We start from the raw sequence: 21,936 nt of genomic DNA, 5'->3' as shown, positions 1-21,936 counted from the left end.
TGTCAGTTCTTCTTGAAGTTATCAATATATTCAAGGCATTCTCAATCAAAGTGAGCTTTTTAAACATTGACAAGCTAATTCTGCAATTCATATGGAAGATTAAAAAAAAAACCTCAAATCTTGAAAAGCTGAACAAATTTTGAAAAAAAAAGGAACAAAGTTAGAAATTGAAGTCTTATTATAAAGCTACAGTAATCAAGATAGCATGGTATTGGCAAAAGAATAGAAATATGGATCAAATGAAAGGAATAGTGAGTTCAGAAAAAGACCCATTCTCATATGGCCAATTGATTTTTAATGAAAGTGTCAAAGTTATTCAATGGATAACCCTGATAATGTTTCAGTAATTATTTCCATAATTATTCATTGGAAAAGATAATCTTATCAGCAAATGGTGCTGAAACAAATGGATATCTATATGAAAAATAATGAACTTCAGCCCTTGTCTCAAACCATACACAAAAATGAACTCCAAGTAGATCACAGACCTAAACATAACAGCTAAAACTAGAAACTTCTGGAAGAAATCATGGGAGAAAATCTTCATGACCTTGGGGTAAGCAAAGATCTCTTAGATAAAACATGAAAAGCAAAGCTGTAAAAGAAAAAATTGATAAATTAGACTCTCAAAATAAAAAACCTTTTTTTTCAGAGACAACATTGAGAAATTAAAAGGCAAGAGACAAACTGAAAGAATATATTTGCTATACACATATCTGACAAAGCCCTGGTATTCAAAATATGTAAAGAATTCCTACAACCCAATAGCAACACAACAAGAACACAAAGGATCTGATTAAAAATTGGGCAAAAAACTTTGGATGCTTCAGCAAAAAACAAATGGAATGCAAGTACATGAAAAGGTGGTTAACATCTTTGATGGTCACCATCATTATTAATTAGGGAAATGCAAATTAAAACCATAATGAGATACCACTGTATACCCAATGGAATGGCTAAAATAAAAAGACAGAAAATACCAAGTATTGATAATAATGTGGAGCAACTCTCATACATTGCTGGTGGGAATGTAAAGTGATGCATGAACTTTGGAAAACAGTTAATCTCTATTATATATCTGAACACACACTTACTGTATAATCCAGTAATTCCACTCCTGTGAAATAAGAGATGTAACATCATATGTCCAAAAAAGGGCTTTTACAAGAAAGTTCCTAGCTGCTTTATTCATTATAAGCCTAAATTGGAAACAACATAAACATTTGGTGAATGGGCAAATTGTGGTATATCCATACAATGGAATAATACTCACCAATAAAGAGAAAGCAAACAGCTTACACAAACAACTTTGATGAAACTCAAAAACTTTATGCTTAGTGAAGGAAGTCAGACACGAAGGAATACATACTATATGATTCCATAGTAGGAACTCTAGGAAAGACAAATCTAATCTATAGCTACAGAAGGCAGCTCAGTGGGCCAGGGATAGTGAGGTGGGGAACTGACTTCAAAGGGGTACAAGGGAACTTCCTGGGAATGGAATTGTTCATTATCTTGATTGTGTATAGGTGTATACATTTTTCAAAACTCACCAAACTGTATCCTTCATATGAGTGCAATATGTTGAGTGCAAATCATGTCTAATAATGTTAATCAAAAAAATCAAAGGAAGTGGAGTCACTAGGTTTCATAAAGCATAAAGCAGGGGGTAGCTTTGGGGAATAAATGCTGTGACCTAATGGCCAATCTCTAGAACACTGTCAAATGGATCAATCAACTCTAGATTTGTTCCTCCTTGTGTTGCTCTGATCAAACTTAGGATTCATGGCAGAGAAGGTCTGAGGGGACTAGCTTAGCTCAGGTGCCCACTCTTGGATCTGGAAAAGCTGGACCATCCTGACTGACTTTCCCACCCAGACCGCCCTGAGTGTGGCAGGGTGGTCCCCCAAGAAAAATGAAGGTACTGTTAACCAGAAGAAGGGGTGATGATACCTGGTAAACAAGCAAACAAACAGAAACAGTCTCCCCTTGTTTGTGTCCAGGGGTGAACACTTACCCCAAGGTCATGAAGAGGATGGTGAGGGGCTTCAAACATATATGTTCATTCATTCCATTCAAGCATAACTTTGAGCATGGACTGTTTGCCAGGTGCTGTTATTGTCTGGGGTCGCATATGCATTTGAGGTCTCTCTAAAAAGAAAGAGCTCGTATTAATGTAAGGAACAGAAGCCTGGTAGGAGTGGCTCATCTGGCGTGAATATGGAGCACGAGCCTTTTGGGGAGGATGAGGGAGGATAGAATTCAGCTTAACATTAAAAAAAACCCACCAACAACATCTTTCCACGAATAAGAAGTTTGTATCTTCTTGGGTGGTTCGCATGCAGGGTAATTCGTAAGAGGAAGGTGATCAGCCAGAGAAGTAGATTCTAGAATTCACGTCTCGCTCAATACACAGATGGGGAAAAAGCCTTTTTCATCGTTTTAACTTTGCGTCTTTGGGTTTCCTGGGGCGTCCCCGGCGAGTCGGCAGAGGGAGCCATTCCCCAACAAATCTCCGCGCGGGGCCTCCGCGGGCCTGGAGGGATTTTCTTGCGGGTCCTTGGAGTTCTCTCTCCGCCCAGCCTCGGTAAAGTGGGCCCCCTTCGTCCCCCGCCCCCCAACTCCTCGCCCCACCTCTCCAACCACTTTGTGGCGGCGGCGCACACTCTTCTACTGCTAGGTCACTCTTCCCTTCTCTGTCCCACTGTTTCGCTCCTTCCCTGGCACCGCTGGGGCGTGCCGTCCACTCCATCTGGTCGCTCGGGTGCCTCCCCCAACCCTCCACTCCTCGTAGAGGGTCTAGAACACCTCCGGGGACTTTGACACTGGGACATTGAGAGTGAGTCGGGACGCAGACGGGCACTCCCTCCACCACCTTTAGGTTCACCCCCACGCGGTGACCCCAAGGTTTGCCAATTTAGTAGCCAGACTATTGGCGGAGTCGCCTCGGCGCGGTGGAAGCCTCTCAGGACAGGGGCGACTCGCGATCGGGCGCAGGAGTTGGGCCAGGAGGATCCTGCCGGTCACACTAGGGACTGCGCGCGGCGCCGAGGACGCCCCCCTCCAGCGGTCACTGCCCCGGCGGCAGCAGCTGCAGCAGCGGCAACTGCTCGCATCCCGGGCCCGGCTCGGGTTACTCCCCTCCTCCTTCAGCATCTCTGGCCAGACGGAGAAAACCTTACTCAAGTTTGCAACGAGTACTTTCCCCGTGCGCAAAACTGGGGTTCTGGAAATGCGCAGAGACCCGCCTCCTTTCCCGTGCGTCTCCTTCTTTGAGCCTTAACCGAGACTTCCAAGTATCGCTCTCTTCTGGGACGCTGCTTGGAGGCTAACTGCGCTGTTTGGAACAGATTTTGCTTCTCCGCTGGCGTTGCGTGAAAACCAGGGGAAAAGGGTTGCACTGCGAATCTCAGGATCTCGGGTAAGAGTTGGGCAAACTCCGTTCTGGCAGCCGCTGGACCTTGGCCGGACGCTGGATGGTTTCTTATGGGTGCGGGCACATTTTCCTTAACCAGGATACCCCGGGTGCCCCGTGAGGTGGGATGAGACGGGCTCAGTCTGACTTGTTTACTTGTCTCAAGGGTTTATTGTTAGTGTTTGGATTTGGTCTTGGGGCTGGGTAGGAACTTCTTGGAGTATTTTTCATGAGGAAATGCCCCCGTTACGCATTTTATTTTGCATAATTTCTGCCCTTGTATTTCCTTGTTTGTGTTGCTTCTGTGTTGACCGGTGTCATAGCTGGGTGTAGGGAGGTTTGGGGAGAATGAGACTGAGAACGAAAAGCAGTTTCGGCGGGGCTCTTGCTTTCAGATCGGCTTTACTTCTCTGGGATCTTGTTTTCTAAACTTCTCTTTCTCCGGGACTTGATATTCAGATTGTGCGGTCAGACGTGGGGATGCTCCCTCTTACTGCGCTCTCAGCGTCCTTTAGGGGCGTCAGGATCAGAGGCTGGGTGACTTAAACTGAAGGAGTCTCTTATTTCTTTGAATACCTGGCACCTCAGGGAATGTTGGGAAGGGCGGTTCTTCCAGCCATAGTTACCATGGAAAGATCTATCTCCTATTGGTCTTTTAAAGTCCTTTCATCTAGAGCTTTTACCCCTGGTTTAGGGAAATATTTTGTCTTTATTTTTCTTTCTGGAAATAAGAATGGTACCACGGAGCAGATGAAATATAGTGATATCTTTGATACTTCTTTAGAAAATATCCCCACATGAGGACCCAGATTCTTCAGGGGAAAGTTAAAGTTTGAGATTTTGTTAGCCCTGAAGTTCTCAGGCAGTGATATCCATGCTATCCCAAGGCAGAGGAAAATGCCGTTTCTTCTTGGCCCTCCTGGCCTTTCTCCTTTATATTCTGAGTCTCAGTTTGTGTATGGTGTTCCCAACTAAAGATGCTTCATTCCTTATGGATGAAAAGACTGGGACCGGATCATTTTCCTGATGTGAACGCTCCAGGAGGTCAGCTTGCAGGGTACTTTTTGCTGTGCTGCTCTGAGGCCAAAGAGTTCAACAGAGGGGTTGCTCTGGGACCAGGGGGCCTGGGGGCGACTGTCAACTCTGCCACTTTCCAGTTGTGTGATTTTGGATGTTACTTAACCTCTCTCTCCTCATCTACAAAATCAGAATAATAACAATGCTTACGCCAGAAGGTCGTCCAAAGGATTAAATGAGTGGATGTGTGTGGAGTGCTAACAAGCCTGGCAGATAGTAAGCACGTATTAGCTATTATTATTATTATTAGCATCATCATCATATTATTTTAACATTATTAACATGTTGTATCGTGATGATATAGTTTTTGTTAGCTGTCATTAAGTGTTAGCTATTCTTCCTATTTGAATAGACTTTGAAAGCTGTGCCCATGTGGCCTTCACTCCCACCTAGAATGTGATGCATTGTCAAACTTTGCTCAGACGTGGTCTTTGTATTGCTTTCTGCTGGGGACCCTTCAGAGGAAAGAACAGTGCATGTGGCAGGGCTGGGATTTGTAGGGGAGGGGTCATGGTTTGGTGCCAAATGGTGCTTGGGATAGGCTAGCAGGTGGGAAATCAACACTCAGTTTACAGCCTGTAAACTACATTGCCTTAGAAACTCCTTGCATTACTAACCTCCTTTAACCTATTTTTTTAAGAGGTTAATAATTTGTTCAATAAATGTTTATTAAGCATCTATTACAGTTCAAGCACTGTTCTAGGTTCTATATTATTTAAATTCGTTGGCTTCATTTTAGAAATGGATATGCACAAGTATTTGCTTTATGCCCATCCCCCCCCCCCACATCAAGTTTAGGGCTTCACGTGGCACTATCACTCTATAAATTAAATCCCCAACACTTTTTAGCTCTAATGATTTCAATACCTGTTAAAATGAAGAGCATGTATCACTGAGGAATTGAACAAAATATTCAGTATAACTTCTAGCAGGGTACTCCTCCCATCGGCTTCATCATGTGTGGGGAGGTAGGGAAAGAGCTGGATAATCTCTGGTGTTCCTTCCAGCTCTAACATCCTTAAATTAGCCTTAGCTCATTGGTGGTTGTTTTTGAACATCATTTTTTTCTTTTAACATTTGTTTTAGGTACATAAATTATGTCACATCATTGCATGTCAGTCAAAGTGAGTAATGACACTGATAATAAAAAAGGAAAGGCATTTAGCTCTGCTTGTGTTTCATCAGCTATTCTGAGACTTTGATGTATATCAGAAACATGGAGTGGGGCTTATTAAAAGTATTAGATGAAGCTGTGAGAAACTGCCAAAATTTGACCATTTTTGATCTAGGTAAAATGGCGATTTCATGTATAATAGTTCTACCTAATATAAATCCTAGCCACCTCTGCTTGATTCACGTGCAATAAGTCTTGGACGAGATGCGAAAAGTCTGCATTTTTACAAGTTCCCCAGATGGTTCTAATGCAAACTTAAGTCACAAGCTCATTTTCAGCAGCGGATTTACCTTCCTCGTGATTGTTTAATAGCATATATCTAAAATACAAATCTGATTGTGTCATTCCCTTATTTAATAATCTTTGGCGGCTCCCCAGATGGTAAGCATCAGTGTCACCTGGGTGCTTATTGAAAATGCAGATTCTGGAGCTTCATCCCAGATGTAAGGGCCAGAAATCTGCACTTGAGCAGATCCCCAAACGAATCTGAGGTGACCTCAAATCACATTTGGAGAAACACTGGCTTACAGCATAAAGCTAAACCTCCTAACATTATACACAAGACCAGCTTCACATATAATCTCTGGGTTGTTTCTCTGCTTCCCTGTTCTCCAGCCTTTCAGCCCCACTGATGTTGATTTTGTTACTGTTCCTTAAAGAATACACTGCCTCTTTCACTCCTCCCGGCCCTGGCTGTGTATGCTGTTCCCTCTGCAGGAAATGTCTTTGCTCCCTTTTTTGGTCTAACCAACTTCTTACTACCTAGTCATCCTTCAAGATGCAGTTCAGTTAAGACCTCCCCTCTGAAGCTTTTCCTAGTTCGCTCACATAAACGGTGGTATCTCATGTGATTCCTATTCTGCTTTGTGGATAGCTTTAATATAGCATCTATCATACTGTTATCAACTATGTTATGTTACCTGAATTTTTCTCCAACTGATTGGTGAGTTTATCATTCCTTATTCTGAGCCTTTATTCCAATGGCTGGCACATGGTAGTTATATAATAAATGCCTAAAGAATGTGGAGGAAGAATGAATGAATGAATGAATGCAGTTGACTTTTTCTTAGCACACCAAGTGTTTGGGACAGTCACTATGTACATACTAAGGGTTGTGGAGAAGCCATTCAAGAATTTACAGTTTGGCTGGACAGAGTCTACAAAGTTAATAACACAGAGTGAAAAAGGACAAAATAGAATATCCTAAGAAGACTTATGAAACACCAGATGCCACTGAATTGATGTTACATGTTCAACATTGTGGCAGCATTACAATACAAGAGCTGAGTGTATCATACCTTTGGGATAGTTTTGGTTGTGAATGACAGCGTCAGGGCACTGTAATGGTTTACCCTGTGCTTTTTAGTTTATAAAACATCTTTGCATCTTTTTTTGTATTTGATCAGAGACATGGTGACTGGTTCAATATTGTTTTTCCTACTTGAGTACAGGATGCAGTCCTAAAAACAGGTCCAAAGATTGTCCAAAAGCCTACATGTTACAGGGAATGCTGGTCCTAGAGAGACAAGTATGTTATAAATTTATAATTATATCTTGCCATTTAGACATAGTATTCAGTATTTACTTCTTTCTTTACTTTTTCTTTCTTTAAATATTCTATAATTTTGATATTTCTTCCTGTTTGAACCCCAGTTGACCTGTTCAAGTTAAATAAGTGTCTGGTTCAGGCTAAAGATTTGCCGTTTTGGCATGTCTAATAAATTCGATCTTTGTTTCACATGTTAAGTTTATGAGACAAAGTCTTCTTATAATTATGATTAGGTTTTTAATTTTTTCATTTTCCACTTATTTTTTTTATAATCATGGAAATATGCAATATTATTTGAACAAGTGAACAAATTGCAGGGTAATGACAAAGATAGTGATGCTTCAAAAATTGAACTTTTAGCTCATGGGCAGCTCCACCATAAAATAAACAACAAAACAATGTTCTTTCATAGGCTGAAGTAACAGAGTTCCAGTAACATAGAGCAGGAAGGGAGCAGTGTCAATGAATGAAGTACAAACATCCAGTTTGTTTGGACTTTAAACAAAGCAATATTAAGAACGAACTCTGCTCTCATTTTCTCAAGGATGTGTACCCAGTATTTCATTTTAAAAATTAGCTTAGCTTTAAGAATTAACACAAGATTCATTGGATTCTGTTGATTTGTCTTCTTTTTCAGTTGTTTCCAGTATGAACTTTTTCTAGCTTAATTTAAGCTTGCATCTGGCTGTACTTTTGTTGTCTCTTAACTACTCTCCTAATCTCTTGATTTACTCATTCATTCCTTTATTCTCTCTCTCTGAATTTCCCAAGATTTTATATTTGTCTCTTGTCTCTCTTTTTTTCCCAATTTAAGATTATTTTTCACTGTAATCATTCTAACTCTTTTAAAAACTAGTTATTGCAGAAGATTAATTTATAGCAATTAATAAAAGGATTACTCATATTATGACGAAAAAAGAAGATGCAAACCAATGTTATTTTCCTTGATACAACTTTATTTGTAAAAGTGCAGGTCACCGTCTGGATGCTATTTGATGATGCATACTTTGTGCAATTAGCCAGTCTGGAAAGTGTGAATGTGATAATATATCCTGTTATTATAGATGTTCATTACTAGTGATTTTTCTTGTTTCCGGTCCAGTGATTTATACTCTTAGATAAAGAAACTATGTAAAGCACTTTAACCACCTCAATTTCCTGCTTAGAGGGCAATAGATTGTACCCTTTCCCTCATCCAACACAAAGAAAACAGTATTTTAGTATAGAAAGCCTCATCTTGATACATACATGTGAAGGATATCAGCATCTGTTAAAAACATCTTATCTTTGGGAGCAAGGAGGCCCCATCTAGAGGGTGACTGAGTGCCTGTCCTTAACATCCTGGCCAAGCCAGCTGAGCTGCACAGATTGGGTTTGTGCTAAAACCTCACCACAGGTGATCATTCCCATGATGGAACTTTTAAATACCTTTGGTAAAGAATCATGTTCATCTGTCTTTTTTTTTTTTTAAATAATTTTTGGTGACAAATTGAAAATCAAACCCCACAAATTCAGTTTGTTTCACAGAGAACAAAGTAAAAGTATGAAACCTTTGTTTTGGGTCCAGGGGATTAATTCTACAATCAAAATGAAAAATTTCAAATATCTACCCCCACTGATATTTTGAGAAGGGTACTTTATTATTTTTTCGGTCAAGGAATCATGACGATGTGACTTTTGTTCTTTAAGAAAGTAATTGGTGTGAGTTTTATTTTGGCTCCATCAGATATGTATTTGGTGTATAGGGCATAGGGATAAATACTGTGTGGAATTATCAAGATACTTGCCTTTAAAAAACAGATTTAAAAAAAAATACAAGTGACTGTATAAGGCTGAGTGTAGCCAGGGCCAGGTGGACAGTTCTGAGAGCCGCTCTGAGGGCTCATCCTAGAGAGAGGTCTCTGTGTTCACCAGAGGTTTCCTGGCAGTGTAGGGCCTTGAAGGAGAGAGATTTGAGTACATGAGGCATTTAAGACAGGGGAATGCCAACACATGGCTGCAGGAATTTGCAAGACATCTTTAAGCAACAGTTACTAAACCATTCCATAGGAGTAATGAGTTAACATTTGAGAATTGTTTTATGACAGCCACACCCGGGGCTATAGGACTAGATTCTGCCTGTGCCCACAGCACTAATGTGTTTTAAAGGAGCCCCTCATATTACAGTGCTATTATTCTATTATATACACCCAATGTGGTTTGGGGAACCCAACTGAGAGTCAAGTAAAAAATTGAGCCCCCGTTCCATGCGAAGGTGTGAAATGAGAAAACTGTTATTTCTTTCAACCACTATGGTGCTTCTTAGGGGTGTGGATGGAGACAGGACTCCTGTTTCTTCTAGCATCATCCAAATCTGCATTCATATTTTCCTTTAAGAAGTTTAGAGATGATCTTGCCACGCTACTCTACCGTCTTTTTTAGCGTAAGGTTATCCGTCCAACCATGGATTTCGCTTCATTTCTCCTTCACTTCATACACTATCATCAAACATTCAACTCTGAGTGGCTGACTTTTAAGGCTTAGGACAATGAAGTTCACATCTTGAAACTTAGCGCTAAATATTCAACATGCTTGTTTTTTGACAGTCCATCCCACCACTGGAACTTTCTCACCGTCCATCGTTTTCTGAAGCCTCTGCCAGGTTGCTACAGCACCTCCTTTTATTCTCCCTGTACCTCCCTCTTTTTGCTCACTGCTGACCCCACCCCCAAATTCCTATTATCTTCTCAACAGCCATTATTATTTTAAAAATTTCCTGTCTCATTCCCCACATCCCTTGGTGCCCTCATCTTTCTCACCTGTCTTCTCCCATATGTTTTCCCTCACACGAAGATTGGATAACCATGGTATAACGTATTTGCCCTTTCAATATCCCCCCACCTCCTGTACATCCCTTGAACAGATAGGTGTGCAAAATCGGGCCATCAGCAAGGTTAGAAATGCTCGAGGCCTCTGCTTTCAAACTTCAGGGGCATAAGAATCACTGGCAAATACTGGCTCACCTCTAATGATTTTGATTCAGTAGGTATGCAGTGGGGACCAGGGATGTATATTTTTTAGTATATGTGCTGCTGAAGTGAGCACTGGGGATGGGTATTTTTGACAAGGTATTATTCTGACACAGATGGTCCATGGTTGCACTAATAATTCTTGTTAGGGCTATATCGCTCCATTCAGAAGGCATGAATTTTGTCTCCTTTTCTTTTCTCTTTTCCTTTCCTTTCGTTTCTAATTTTTAGTAACTCTGTCAGAGGGGGTCAGAGAGAATAGCTGGTCTGTGAGAAACCGTGCCTCTCTGTCTCTGCTTGGAGGGACAATGGCTGTAACACAACGCTGTTCATGTGACAGCCGGAGAAAGGGGGCCCATTGTTCAGGGCTTGGCCGATGCTCCATTCCACTGCGGTCCGTCATCCAACTGAGCTTGGTAGCCCCAAGGAAACAGACACACTTGAATCAGAGAGACAAAGAAAGGAGGTCAAGGCCTTTCACAGTTAAACTACTTGCAGCAATGTGTCAGAGGTAGGATTTGGGAAGGAAAAAAGTAATTTTGTGGGAGCATCATTAATCTGCTGGTTTTGGGGGGCATGAGACACGGCATTAAAGGGACACAAGTCTGTTAGAACTCCCAGTTGATCTTTGGCCAAAGAAGAGTTGTTTCCTACTATGCCCAGTGACTTATCTTATGGAAAGGCTTTATTATTGATTTTAACAATAAAAAAAATCTCCCTCAGTCCATGATAGGCAAAGGTACCTTTCTCAGCCTCTTTTCCCCACGTTCATCAAAGACAAGTATCTGATCTGAAAGCTGGCCTAAATCAAGGCCTATGATCTCAGAGAATGATTCTTTGTGGTTGCCAGGTATACGATATATTAAAAATTTCCTTACAAATCTAGACTCAGGTATCAGTTTAGAAGCTGAGAATTTTTTGAGGTTGTCATACAGTTAAATGCATTAGAAAGTTCTTGATATATTTGGACGGTTATAAGGTTGGGGGACTCCCCAGGTGTCATGTAGATACCAGTCCTCACCCCCAACTTCCAAACTGGATTCTAGCCCTGGAGGGAAGGGGTTGTAAACTTTCTGTAAAGATCTAATCTAGAGCCCAACAATTGGCTACATTCTTTGCATCAGAAGAAGATTCAAATTCAAGGTCATAGCCTCAGTAAAGGTCACGGACTTTTCACACAGGATTGTTCTTTTAGCCTGATTACTCCCTTTATGAGAAAGTTTGTCATTCATTCTGCCTTTGCCTCTGGGTTCCTTTTAAAGGGAAACTTAGTCCCTTGTTCCTGTGGATATTTGTAGGTGTCTATTTTTTTTTTTTTTTTTTCTGCAAATTAGGCACAGAGTGCAGCCTTGGGTTAAGCCAAATGGGAAAAGCCTTCCCTGGATGTAATGGGTTATGGAGAGCCCATTTACACAGTGTCAGGCAGCTAGTGCTCATTGGCCGTAGGAATCCTTTTGTCTCTGAGGTAAGAGGTTTTCTGACTGGGCGTATCAGGCTAAAGGAGGTTTGTACCCAGGAGAAGGCGATATATGATTCGCTTGAGGTCACTTAGAGCTTCTTGTAATTGAGTCCGTCACTGCACCTTGATTACAGACTATCATTGTAAGTCCATTAAGGGAGGAGAAGCAAGTGGATTGCAGAGGGGCAAGTGGCTTATTTATTCCTGTGTTTCCACTCCCCCTTCCCCCTTGCAGTTTGTTTATACTTTACTAAGTGGATATTTGGTTTTACCAGTGATAGAGATGCCTTTGAAGTGGAGAAAGGGAAGAGGAGACTGTTCTTTGCAGGTGGCAGAAGAATTGTGTTCAACACGCTCCTGATTAGTTCATTAATTTTCAATTCGTTGTCATTAGGCCTGTTCATTTGGCTCCATTCCTGTGATTTAGAGAGGCTCGCCCCTCGGTGCTGTGAGGGATGAGTACTGTGTTCTACTTGAAGTTCTGTGTAGATGCAGCTTGTGTTGAAAAAATAGGGCAGGGATATGATGTCTTTCACTGTGGTCGTTCATGTCCCACATTGAATGCTAAATGCACTTTTAGGCGTAGGATGCTTGCTGGGACTTATTTTTGTGTCAGGATTAAAGCCCTGGCCAAGGAGGGTTTCTGGGATGCTTATATTGTTCTGTTTAATCTGGGGGCTGATTAAATGGGTGTGTTCATTTGGTGAAAATGTATTGAGCTGTTTAATTTTGATGTGTAAACATTTTTGGTATATATTTTGTACTTCAATTAAAAGTTTGAAAAAAAATTTAAAGCATGATGTTTAACATAGAATTAAAACTGTAACAGTGATGGAAAACAATCAACTCTGAGCACCCCAACTGTCACAAAATTTGGGTCTTGCTGGGGCTCAGAGGGCCTGGAGCTTTAAATATCTTTGAATTTGCTCTTACTTCCATAGCCAGAAGAGCTGCGTGTCAGAAAGCAATGGACCAGCACCATCATATTTGATTGTTCTACTTTTCCAGGCAGCAAATCCAGTGCCTAAAAGGTCAGCAGTGTCAGCAGAGCCCCACTCTTCAGAATCTAAAACAAAAGTGCCCCTCCAAGTTGGTCAGCTAGTAAATTTTCTCCTTTCCACTCTCCGCCCTCCTCCTGTTCACTGTCATCTGTCAGGAAAAATCAGAGAACAACTCTGGGTCATGGGTGTTTTTCTGAATCTTTAGATGACAACTCTCCTGAAGTCTAATATTGGACTGCTATTATTTTCTTTTTTCTTTCATTTTTCTAACTGGGAGAAAGTGAGATGAGGTATGGGGTCTTTGTCTCATCTCTCTCACTTATTTCAGCCATCACTTCCTGAGCTCCACAATGAGCTCCGGGAGCAATACCTGTGAAGGTGGAATGGCCCTATAAGCAAAAACGATGCTTCTGACACATGGGCGACCTGTGATCCTTTTTCTATCTAGAGGACGTTATTCATCATCAGTGTGGGTCATTGTACCTATAGAACATCCTAGCTTGCTGTTACCATATGGAGCTGGTAGACTCAAATGGAGACAATAGGAGCGTTTTTTGGTTTCCTAAAGGAAAATTTGGAGTTCTTCACTTTGAAATGGTTCAAGCACAGCTGTGAGAGGTCTGAGTAACCTTCTGTACACTTCCTTTGGGCATTGGGCTTAAATGTTAACTGTTGATTTACACACACACATGTGATTAAAGTCATGAGCTAGGAGACAAGATTTTGATGGTCTGGGTCTACTCCTGGCTGGTTGTGTCATTTACTGTGTGAAATGTGACACCCTGGGTAAGGATCTGGTCACCCCTAACCCTCGTGATGTTGGGCAGGCTACTTACACTCCCTAAGCATCTTTTCATCCCCTGTGAAATGATAACAGTATATATTTCAAAGAGTGTTACATTTAGCATACTGGTAGGTACATAGTAAGCTCTCAATAAACATGTTATCATTATTTAACACCAAATAATGTTAAAATGGGGAAGAAAAATTAACACGGTTAGGAATAAGTTTTGCTTATGATTTTTATGACCAAATTATTCATGTGCTTAAGTAAGATTCTATTAATTAAATACAGAAGTTAGGAAATCTGATCTCTGATATACTCTGATATAATCAATAAGGAATTTAAAATATTCTGGAATACAACAACAGTTAAATTTACTCATGGGCCTGAATATTTTTTAATGATGATAGTATCTTATTAAAAGAAAAGTTATTTATCTCTAGTACAGAATTAGGATGAGGCTTTTTTTTTGTAATTAATTAATTTATCTTTGGCTGAATTGGGTCTTTGCTGCTGCGCATGGGCTTTCCCTAGTTGCAGCGAGCGGGGGCTACTCTTCATTGCAGTGCGCAGGCTTCTCATTAAGGTGACTTCTCTTGTTGCAGAGCATGGGCTCTGGACACGTGGGCTTCAGTAGTTGTGGCACGTGGGCTCAGTAGTTGTGGCTCACGGGCTCTAGAGTGCAGGCTCGGTAATTGTGGTGCATGGGCTTAGTTGCTCCGCGGCATGTGGAATCTTCTCGGACCAGGGCTTGAACCTGTGTTCCCTGCATTGGCAGGTGGATTCTTAACCACTGCACCACCAGGGAAGCCCAGGATGAGGCTTTTAGTTAATGAATTTGTTCTCCTCTCGTAAGATATCAGCAGAATGGAGAAGAGGGTTCAAACAAAAACTTGAGCACAAATGTTCACAGCAGCATTATTCACAATAACTCAAAGGTGAAAACAACCCAAATGCCTACCAACTGATGACTGGAGACTGGATAAACAAAATGTCATAACTCCATACAATGGAATATTATTCATCCATAAAAAGGAATAAAGTATGATATATGCTAGCACATGGATGAATAATGCTAGTGAAAGAAACAAGACACAAAGGCTACATGTTGTATGATTCCATTTATATGAACTGTCAAGCATAGGCAAATTCGTAGAGACAAAAAGTGGATTAGTGTTGCCAGAAGCTGGGGGATGGGGAATGGGGAGTGATTGTGTCATGGGTATGGACTTTCCTTTGAGGGTGATGAACTGTTCTGGAAGTAGATAGGGATGATGGTGGCACAATGTGATTAAATGATGAGTTTTATGTCATGTGAATTTTATCTCATTAAAAATTTTTTTGCCTTTATTAAAAAGAAATCAGCAGATGTTTTGCCTTTAGATGAGATATATCTGTATTGGTCAGTTGATCTCTGTTCACCATGTGTCTGAACAGCCAAGCCTTTGCTGCACGTTGGAGAAAACACTCAAAATGACAAGCCCTGGCCCCTCTCCTCAGCACGTTGCCAGTCTGTGGGGACAGAAAAGGATGAGGAAGCAGGTGGTATGTCTGGGTGAACCCATCTTAGAATGGGGAGAGATCACTGTGGGTTTGTTGATCAGAGAAGGCTTCTTAGAAGAGATGGGAATTTGAAAGGTAAGTGAGCTTCATGTAATGGAGAAGAGGGAGAGAGTAACCCAGCTGGTAGAAATGCAGGGCTGGGTGAGGGAGGGTGAGGGCAGAAGCAGGGGCAGGCAGAGATAGCCAGAGTGGAGTGTCTGTATAATGGAATATCAAGAAGTAAAGTTAGAATAGGTTGGAGTAAGTTGGAAAATTTTTGAAAGCTGCTTAAATTCACTAGGCAGTGAATAGCAAAGGATTATCATTGGTGATGGAGTAGGAAATGAAATAAAAATGAGGATGATGATAAAGAGGCTATTGCAGTAATTTCACTAAATCTAACACAATCTGCTAGTTATTTAATAAATATTTATTGAGCACCTATTATGTCCCACGTGATTTTCTATGCTAGGGATAGGGCAATACCTAAGGTAAACAAGGTCCCTGCCCCCTTGGCTTCACGTTCTATGATAGTATACATTTCAAGCATTGACTGCTCTGTGCAGTGGACAGATGTAGTTGAAAAGCTAAGGCACAGGTGTGCTATAATGTAGTGGTTTAAAGTGTGGGTTCTAGAACAAGACTTCCTGGGGTTAGAATCCTGGTCTGCTCCATTGTTTACTAGATATATAACCTTGAGCCAGTTACTCTAGACTTCAGTTTCTTTATCAATTAAGTGGGGATAATATTAAGTCTCTCAGAGAGCTGTTATGAGGATTAATTGAGATAATAAATAGAAAGGACTTAGGACACTATGTGGCATACAGTAAGCTCTCAGTAAGTTTTATTTGATTGTATTGGATTGATTAATTTCTACTCAAGGATTTGTCTAGGTCACTTCTGTTTGTTTTTTTTTTGTTTTTTTTTTTGTGGTACATGGGCCTCTCACTGCTGTGGTCTCTCCCGTTGCAGAGCATAGGCTCCAGATGCACAGGCTCAGGGTCATGGCTCACGGGCCCAGCCGCTCCGCGGCATGTGGGATCCTCCCGGACCGGGACATGAACCCGTGTCCCCTGCATCGGCAGGCGGACTCTCAACCACTGTGCCACCAGGGAAGCCCGGTCACTTCTGTTTTTAATACAGTGAGGCTATTGCAGATTCCTGGTGTGTTGCCTCTCAGGTCTAAGCTCTCTTTCATGTGCCATACTATTTTGGATATGGAACTTGTTGAATTAATTAGTGTAGAAACTCTGCCTTCTTAATTCAGGAAAGCAGCAAAGTTCCTCTCTCTAACAAACTACAATTATGATCTTGGCTTGGGCAAAAAAGCTTCCCAATAATGTTCCTTCAACATTCTGAATCAAGAAGTTTTTTTAAACATCTTGGCCTGAGAGATACTTCCCTTTCAGTACTAGGAGGCTAGTGCTAAGGAACGTGGTTGATGCCCAGACCTTACTATATCCAGTCTCCCTCTGGAGACACAGGCACAATTTGAGTTTAATTTCTTTGTTTTACCTCATCACAAGTGCCCCTGGCCACCTCAGCTCTCCATGCCCTTTCTGGGAATTAGGGTAAAATAGCCAACCCCCTCATCAAGAAGTATGTTCTTGGGGCTTCCCTGGTGGCGCAGTGGTTGAGAGTTCGCCTGCCGTTGCAGGGGACACGGGTTCGTGCCCCGGTCCGGGAAGATCCCACGTGCCACAGAGCGGCTGGGCCCGTGAGCCATGGCCGCTGAGCCTGCGCGTCTGGAGCCTGTGCTCCGCAACGGGAGAGGCCACAACAGTGAGAGGCCCGCGTACCACAAAAAAAAAAAAAAAAAAAAAAAAAGAAGTACGTTCTTGGAATGTATCTAGAAGTAATCCTTGGAACTTGTGGGAACAGACTGCATAAAGTGTGAGGGCCCTTCTACTTTTAGCATAAATTGATTCTAGAATATAAACTTCTTGAGCACGTGGGATATATATTGTTTATCTCGCAGCCCCCAGATAGTGCTATGGACTGAATTGCGTCCCCCAAATTCATATTTTGAAGTCTTATCCCCACAGTGTGCCTGGATATGGGACCTGTGAGGATGCGATAAAGATTAAATGAGGTCATAATGTGGGACCCTAATCGAGTAGAGCTGGTGCCCTTATAAGAAGAGGAAGAGACCCCAGAACTTTCTCTTTCCATCATATAAGGACACAGTGAGAAGGGGGCCATCTGCAAGCCAGAAAGAGAGCTCTCACCTGAAACTGAATTGGCCAGCACCTTGATCTTGGACTTCTCAGCCTCCAGACCTGTGAGAAATAAATTTCTGTTGTTAAGTCACCTAGTCTGTGGTATTTTGTTATGGCAGCCCTAGCAGACCAAGACATATAAACTTTTTCTTTTTTCTTTCATTCTTCCTTTTTCCTTCCTTCCTTCTTTCCTCCCTCACTTCTGTCCTTCCTCCTTCCTTCTTTCCTTCTTTCTCTCTCACTCTCTCTTTCTTTTCATAGAATAGGAACTTAAGCATTTGTGGACCTAATTTCGAGATTATTCAGAACTATAGGGACAGAAGAATAACATGAAGTGGAGAACCTGACCCACAATCCTAATCCTCATTTGAATGGATAATTTTGACCTTGTCTCCCACTGTACACCAGTGAGGCCACCAGGTATCATCATTGCTTAATGGAAACTTCCTCAGGACCCCATCTTTCCTCTAGTGGAGATGCTAACAATTGGTGAACAGTCAATAACGAGTGAGGACCATTGTCCAGAGCATGCGAGGTGAGGGAATGGGTGGACAATGTATGCTTTGGACTTTCAGGTTTTGAACAATTGACCTCTTAGCTATTCTTTCATAGGAGGCAGAGGAATTGAAGTGGTGAGAGTGTGAGGGGAGGGTCAGTAATGGAGGCCATGCCAGCCAGGAAGCGCCTCACCTGGGCCAGGAGAGGTCAGGTGGTTCTTCCCACTGAGAAGAAGACATCCTCCTTCAAGAAGGGTGAGGACTGTGCCCGAGCCCAGCCAAGGACTCAGCTGCAGAGAGTTCCTCAGGAGAGCTAGCCAGGTGGTCTACTTTTATTTTGGTGAAGACCAGCCTGGGGCAAAGGCACTGTTCTTCCACCATTCAAAAACAAAACCAAAAAGCTTATGACGCGGAGCTCTGCCAAGCTAGGGAAGGAAAAAGAAATCCTGGCTTTTTTTTCAAGGCAGGATGTAAATGATGCTTTGTAGTTTCATTTGTGCAGCCACTGGGGACTGTTTGGAGGGCCTCCCCGCAGCCCATCACTGCTGTAGGGTTTAATTTTTATGATCGTGATCATCATCCTATAAGCTAACCCTCTAGGTTCAGCTGTCACCTTCCAGTGTAATTGTCTTTGATTGAGGATATTGTGTTGTTATGACATCCAGAGAGCTTCTGAAAGAGATTCCCCAAATTTGCCTTTAGAATTTTAAGTGAGTGCTTATGGGTTGCCTTCTCCTTAAAGGACAGAACTCTGCTCCTTCTGAATTTGCAGAGTTAAGGTGTGGCAGACAGAGGCATTACCTCTCTCTCTATCCACAGAGGATTTCTTATAGCTTGATCTAAGGAAACTCTTGTCTAGTTGGGGAACTTGGAAGAACATTTTTCATTTCTTGGCTAGGTTGTATTCTTTGTGAAAATGAGGCTATGTCATTAAGGCCGCAGTGACAGGTAGATTCATTCCCTGGCACATAAGGGAGACCACAGTGTTTTCATGGGTTAGTGGCTGACGTGCCCAGTCTGTTTCCTTTGATGGGGAATGTGTCAGGCTCCACTGCTGAGGAGGATGGCAACCACGGCCTGACAGGCAGATCTTCAGGACAAAGTGTCAGTCAGTAAATACAGGGCTTCAGAAGCCAGGTGAGTTTTTCACTGAGTTCTAAGAACGAGTTCGTTAAAACAAAACAAAAGCAGCTTCCCAGTCTCTGTCTAGGAGTTGGATCCATCACAAGTGAGACCCTAGGCAGAGCAAACCTCTTCAGTGTCTACTGGTAACCAGAGTGCACTTTCGTCCATGGTGTGCTCCCCGAGACGTGAGGAGACGACCTCTGCCAGGCTTTGGCCACTGTGCCCACAAAGAAAAAGCCGTGTGCAGTGACTGTACCACCCATTCTCTGTGTCCCAGCGGTTGTTGGCAGCGGAGCAGCTAGGGAGAGTGAAGATGCCTGCGGGTTGTCAGGGTCAGGCTTCAAGATCATTGTTGAAGGCCCAGTGGGGACACCATGTTTAGAGGAAAGAAGTCCAGATGAAGCAAAATTGCTTAAGGAGAGACTGACTTTTGGTACGTTTCACTTCATTGATGTGGTTCAAGTTTTACCTTAAATGTACTTTATGCTGACTTGTGGGAGATGGTGGAATCACCCAAGTTTGAAATTCCAGCATTACTCATGAGCGTAGCTGCCCACTTTTAGAATTGTATCATTTTGAGGTAGTTTTTTGTGTTTTCTCATCTTGGTGCCAATGAAAAGCATAAACAGTGATGTCAATCTCAAGGTCAGTGTCACTAATTCATATATATATATATACTCGCATGGCCTTGGGTGAAACAAATAAATGCTTCTAGAGTGAGGGAGTGTACCTCCCCTTAGAGCTCTACTAGGTGGCCCAGAATGGTGGGTTGAGCCATGCACCTGGAGCCAAAAGCTCTTGATCTGAGATCCACGTCTGCCACCGTTTGATCGTAGACACGTAAAAAACGCTTTCATGCCTGATTCCTTATTTATGAGATGAAGAGGTCAAAAAGGTTCTTTGCAACCCCATGGCCTCAACCGGGAAGCCTCTGGGGCGTGTCTGGAGGGCAGGGTGCAGCTGAACAGGTGGGTGAGACTAGGGTGGGTGAGGCTCACTGCTGGCAGCACCCTGAGCAGAGCTGCAGCTTCGCAGTGGCCACGGGGCTCGACACCAAATGGAGGGAGCACAACCATGTGACGTACAGAGCTTGCTCCTTCTGCCCCTTCTCTGCCCTGGAGAAGCCGAGTATGAGTTTGGGGACAGCTGCCTTTGTGAGGCTCTTCCTCTGCGCTGGCTCCTGGTTTTGGTGCAGCCTGGCTCCAACATGTGGAGCTTAAAGCACAACTTTAGCAAAGTCCCCGGTTATAGCTAACTTCAGACCGAATCTAAACTACCTTTTTCTATCCATAATGGATACATTTTCTTCTACTCCATTATAACAGATCTTCAGGAAAACGGGTAAAAATGAATTGTTCTCTCTGTGTGTCTCTCTTTTAAAAATTTACACACAAATTTAAAAAAAAAAAAGGAATTGTTAACCTTTAAAATCTGATATCTGCTGATGTTCCCCAAGAGACCCTGGAAAGAGTGTCCAGTGATGGCACAGAGACCCAGTTTGGGAGTGTGGTGTGGAAAGCCCAGTCCTGCCCCTCTGGGTAACAGAGAGCCAGGATTCTCTAATCCACACCACATGCGGTGACCTGAGCAGACCCGACAGGACAACAGAAGGCTTGCTGTCTCCTTGCCGACCAGTTGCTCGGAAGCCCTGGTACAGCTGTGGCCGGCTTTGTGGGGAAGTGCAGCGGGACTTGATCTTTTAATCTCTTTTCTCCCTTATAGGTATTATAAATAACAACTGGTCTGTAGGAGTACCTGCCAGAAGGGATTGAGATCTGCATTCTGTACTCAAAAAAGCATTGTTTTGTATCATCTTAACTTCATTAGCCATTAGAGGAGTGGGAGGGGGGGAGAATAAAACCCCAAAGCAGAGCTACTTCGATTTGACCCAGAAAGTCCAAGTTGAGGAATTTAGAATTGAAATCGAGGAAGGCAAGGTACTCCAAAACCTCAAATTCCTTAGAACTTCTCTGAGAAAGTAAAAATTGCACACAAGTCAACATCCCTAAGTTCATTCCAAGTTAAACAAGTGAATTGGAGTTTTGAATTCAGGCAGACAGTGAAAAGCTGGGATTCTGACAAGCAGGGTGGCTTCCAAATGTTGGATGCTCTTTGGTTTCCATTTGCTTAAAGTTGAGAGGGAGTTCAATTGTCCATTTTGGCTTCTGTTTGTTGGTTCTGGAGGAATTATGATCTGTTTTAGAGCTCTCTAGGAGGGCAGAGAGGTTACATTCTGCCACCTCCCTCCACGCCCCACCCCCGGCAGAGAAGGCACTGGCGACACTTGGCTGACGCAGGATCACACAGAAGTTATTATGTTTGCTGATGTTTCCCTCCTTCCACCCTTGAGTTCTAGAGACTAGATTACAGGTCCATGCGTGATCCGTGGAAGAATGCATGATGTGTGTTGTAATCATGCAGACAGGTAAAATAAGAAGCAAACAAGAAGCCCCTACCTCTTGGGAAGATATTTGTTACTTACTCCTTAGAATTTGGCTTATTTCTAGTTATTTCTTTTTTAAAACTGAGATAACATAGGCATAACGTTTGCCATTTTAACCATTTTTAAGTGTACTATTCTCTGGCATTAAATATACTCATATTATTGTGCAACCATCACCACCATCCATCTGCAGAACATTTTCATCTTCCCAAACTGAAACTATGCACCCATTAAACAGCAACTCCCTGTTTTCCTGTGTCCCCAGCCCCTGGCAACCACCCTTCTATTGATACTTTCTGACTGTGGATGTGACTACTCTAGGTACCTCATATAAGGGACATTGTACAATATTTACACTTTTGTGTCTGCTTTATTTTACTTAGGATAATGCCTTCAAGTTTCATTTATGTTGTAGCATGTTTCAGAATATCCTTCTTTTTTAAGGCTGAATAGTATTCTATTGTATAGATATACCACATTTTGTTTATCCATGTATCCATTAATATACATTTGTGTTACTACCACGTTTTGGGTATTGTGAATAATGCTGCTATGACATTGGTATACAACTCTGTCTGAGTCCCTGCTTTCAATTCTTTTAGAGTATATACCCAGAAGTGGAATTTTTGCATCATATGGTAAT

The 21,936-nt window shown here is 42.3% G+C and overlaps 1 protein-coding gene across 1 annotated transcript in view; it reads left to right on the top strand.

Moving 5' to 3' along the window:
• Positions 1 to 3,379: 3,379 nt before the first annotated feature.
• Positions 3,380 to 21,936, top strand: part of MEGF10 (multiple EGF like domains 10) — a 161,389-nt gene continuing 142,832 nt past the window's right edge. The window contains exon 1 of the mRNA XM_060006961.1: positions 3,380 to 3,421. The gene's annotated coding sequence lies outside the window, so the exon portion shown is untranslated. The remainder of the gene's footprint in view (positions 3,422 to 21,936) is intronic.

This window comes from Delphinus delphis, chromosome 3 (assembly GCF_949987515.2).
Source record: "Delphinus delphis chromosome 3, mDelDel1.2, whole genome shotgun sequence".
NCBI classification, from domain to species: Eukaryota; Metazoa; Chordata; class Mammalia; order Artiodactyla; family Delphinidae; genus Delphinus; species Delphinus delphis.
Note: the sequence above shows the minus strand (reverse complement) of the source record. Positions and strands in the feature narration are given on the sequence as shown.